This window comes from Rattus rattus, chromosome X (assembly GCF_011064425.1).
Source record: "Rattus rattus isolate New Zealand chromosome X, Rrattus_CSIRO_v1, whole genome shotgun sequence".
Lineage (NCBI taxonomy): Eukaryota > Metazoa > Chordata > Mammalia > Rodentia > Muridae > Rattus > Rattus rattus.
In genome coordinates this window covers 118,744,612-118,748,939 of record NC_046172.1, presented here as the reverse complement: position 1 = coordinate 118,748,939, position 4,328 = coordinate 118,744,612, and positions in this window count along the sequence as shown.

Genomic DNA, 4,328 nt, shown 5'->3' with positions numbered 1-4,328 from the left:
TACTCAATTTAATAAAGATGGGGAAAAAGCCCTAATTTTCTACCATGTAATGGAATGAAAATATTTTATCTGTTCGAACAACACATGAGCAACTTATAGAAACAGAAAGAGATGTGGCTTGTGCAAAGGAATCCTCTGATGGGGATGCTAATTGAAGGTGAGTATATTAATTAGCCAATAAATGAAGACAACATAAGTGTCCACTGACTAACAAATGGACAAAAAAAAATGCTACACACATACATAATGAGATACCACCCAATAATTGAAGACAAAATTACATCCTGCCATGTACAATGTGAATGAAGTCTAGGTCACTGCATTATTTTAAACAAACCAGGCAGAGAGAACAAATATCTCAGTGCTCTCATGCATAGGTAGTGCCCTTGTTTCTTTTCTGTTGCCATGATTAAAACACTCTGAACAGAAGCAAGGTAGGAAGGAATGCATTCCTTTCAGCTTATAGTTACAGACCATCATTGAGGGAAGTCAATGGGGGCACTCAAGCAGGGAATTGAAACCATGGAGAAGTGCTGCTGCTTGCTGACTCACTCTCAGGCTCTTGCTTAGCTGGGGCTCTCTTCTACAGCTCAGGACCACCTGCCCTAAGGAACTGATACCACACCCAGTGGACTAGGTCCTCCTACATCAATTAACAAGATTTCCTGCTAATCCCACCCCCCCTTCCACAGACATGCCCACAGGCCAATATGATTTGTGCAGTTCCTGATTGAGCCTCCCTCCTCAGGGGGACTCTAGGCTGTGTCAAGCTAACAATAAAGATAAATGGGACACTACACGTTGTCAACTTGACATAAAAACATACTGTTCTAAGCCCTACCTAACCATTTATTCTTTTCCCTCAAAGCTTTTGTGCTACTATCATAATATGAAAACATCACACTTTTCAAAAAGTCCCACATGCCTTAAAGTCCCCAGGTTTCAAAAAGTTTATTGCCTCTTTGAAGGTAGAGAGTCTCTTAACAATGGCTCTTGTATATAGAAAACAAGTTAAATACTTATTCCAAAAGAGCCAAGGCACAAGAACAACCTGACCAGAGAACACCAAATTCAAGCATTGAAAATCCAAAGTATCCTTCACCTCTAGGATCCACTCATTCTGTAGTCTTCTGCCTCCCAAAGATTTAAGCAGTCTCAGTTCTTCAGGTCTGCCACCCCGTAGTAAGCATAGCTTATCCTGTACGCTTAAGTCAGCTCAATTCCACACATATTGCAGATGTCCAGTAAAGTCAGTATTCTGGAATCACCACTGAGGCTTCTGCAATGGTCTCGGCATCTCTGCCGCATTGCTTCAACCTTGAACCAATGTACCAAACCTTAGTTGCTCTCCACAGACCGAGCAGTCAATCTTCCATTTCTCATATCCCCTAAAACCAGCACCCTAAGAACAACTCTAGGACTTCCAAGGTCAGTTTTACAGATTGGGATGTAGTCCCAGACCCTTAGACCACAGCATCTGTATGTTGACCCCAAGGAAATACTTTCCATTGTCTCATTGAAGTACAGAAGATTCCACACTAATAGATCTGATCTCTTAATCAGCCCGACCAGCACCCTCATTGTCCCAATGAAGCACACACACAAAAACTCACTTCTGCAATTTATCAGTCACAGCTTTTATTCAGCTCAGTTGATTAGCACACAGCAATTCTTAAGCAAAATTATCTACAAATGGCTCCCTGTCTCAGTTCTGATAGTCTTTGCTTCTCTCTGAAACCTCACAAGCCAGGCCTCTATTGTCTACATTTCTCTTCAACATTCTTATCATCCATGTTCCTACCAGGACAGTCCCATCAATCACTGCTCAACACTCAGCAGTTTCTCCAGCTGAAAGTGTCATGTGTTTCCATGTTCCTCCTACCAAAACACATGGTCAGGTCCATCAGAGCAACATCCTATTCTCTGTAACGAACTTCTGTTTCAGTTTTCTTTCTGTTGCTGTGATAAAACACTTTGACCAAAAGCAACTTAGGGAGAAATGGTTTGTTTAAGGTTGTAGGTTATAGTCCATAATTGATGAAGTCAGGCAGGAACTCATGCAGGCTCTTGAGTATAGGCCTGACTGCTATTCTAGGTAGCATTTGCTCTAGCCAGGTAATTTAGTCAGATTGTTACAGAAAGAACATTGTTGCTTACCTTAGCTTACTTACATGGTCCAGGACCACCTGCCCAGAATAATACTACATACAGTGGACTAAGCACTCCTATATTGATTTAATAACTAAAACAGACATGTCTACAGACCAAACTAATCTGGGCAGTTTCTCAATTGAGAATCCCTTTTTAAATGCCTCTAGGATTGTGGTCTCAACCTGTAGGTCTCAGTCCTTTGGGGGTCAAATATCAGATACAGTGCATATCAGATATTTACATTATGATTAATAAAATTAGCAAAAAATAGTTATAAAATATCAATAAAAGAATTTTATGGATTTGGGTCATCATAACATGAGGAACAGTATTTCAAGGGTCACAGCATTAGGAAGGGTGGGACCCACTGATGTGGGCTGAGTAAGTTGACAGCTAAATCTAACTGAGACATGTGTAACCTAATAATGTTGATTTTATAAAATTGGAGAGAATTCTGGTGATTACCAGAAGCTGGGGTTAAGTTGGTGAAAGGCTGAAAAGGGAATGTTGATCAATGTAAGAAATCACAGTTATATGAGAGGCCAAGGTTCTACTGAACAGCATAACTATAGTTAATAATAATGTATATATATTTCACCACAGCTGAGACTATTTGAAATGTTCTCACCATAAACACATGAAAATATTTGAGGTGATGGGAAAGAGAAATCAGAAGAAAGTAGTCCACATCTGTAGCTGCCAGCTATCTTCAATCAGAGTGCTTGAGGTTTTAAGTACATGGTTGTATTCAGACATTTGGAAAATAACCAAGCAACTAATTAACTAAATGCAACTGGGGATTAGCAAATAAATAACCTTGGAATTTTGACAAAATTCGACTTTTCTCTCTTCCTTCACATAATATGCTTAACTAAATTCAAGAAAATGTTTCTGATTTGCCTCCCTACTACCAAACTTAGAGAGAGAGAGAGATGCACTGGGCAAATATGTAAAATATAAAGCAGACTTATCAGGTAGCCTAGTCCTCAGATAAACACCTATGTCTAGCTGTGATCTGTATTTATTCTATTCCTAATTTCAAAGTTATTCACCATTTTCACTAAGCTACGACAATTATAATTAAGTTAATTGCTCCCTGCCAATTTTGGTTTCAAATTCTCAACTTCAAGTTGGACAAATGAATTATAAAATTAAAAGGTGTCCTGTATGATAATTGGTTCTTATCAGAAGACTTACTCTGTTGCTCCTACAATAAACATACAATAAACATAATGAAGACTAAATATTTTTGTGAAGTTAATTCATTAAAAATGAACTAAGAATAGAATCTAATTTCCTCCTCTATTCATGATGCATTAGGCATCCATAACATCCTTTCAATAACACGAAAAGAACATTACACTTTGTTTCATTCCTTGATAGCATGTCAATGACTGAAAGGGTATTTCAGTATAAGATAAAGGCTATTAAAAAAAAGACTTGTAGCATTGTGACAAGATGTTGTCAACTACAAAGCTCACAATCACAAACCCATAAGTGAGTTACAAAAGAAAATTGCAAAACAAATCTGATGATAAGGACTAGAGAGATATTTCCAGGGTTAAGGGTGTATATTCCTCTTGTAGAGGACCCGAGTGCAGTGCCCAGAAGTCACATTGGGCAGCTCACAACCTCATATAAGTCCATATCCAGGAGATTCGGTCTCCTCTTCTAGCTGAACAAACACACACACACACACACACACACACACACACACACACACACACGGGGGGGAGGGAAGAGGCAGGGTTAGCTAAAAATTATCATTAAAAACATCTCTTGATGTGGCTCAGTACTTAAGAGGACCTTGGTTTGTATTTGCTCACATCAATAGCTCTACCAACACATATACAACCTACAGACCAGAGGTTAGAAACCTTTATAAGATTTCCTAGGACATGGAAGGTTCTTTATCTGCCAATGGCATTAATCAAGACTGACAATGCAGACAACACAGAGTTTGAAGAGTGTTTTTTCTCTTTCCCAAGTGTGAAGCTAATGTTGGTCAAAGGGTTTCAGTTCAATGATAGGAGGAATAACCTCAAGAGCTCTATGGACAGCATGGTCATTATAATTAATAATGAAAAATGATTCATGAGTATCAAATCATTTCCCCATGATGTCCAGGTAAGATCGGATATTAGATGCTGTCTATGTGACCCAGTAAAAGAGAAGAA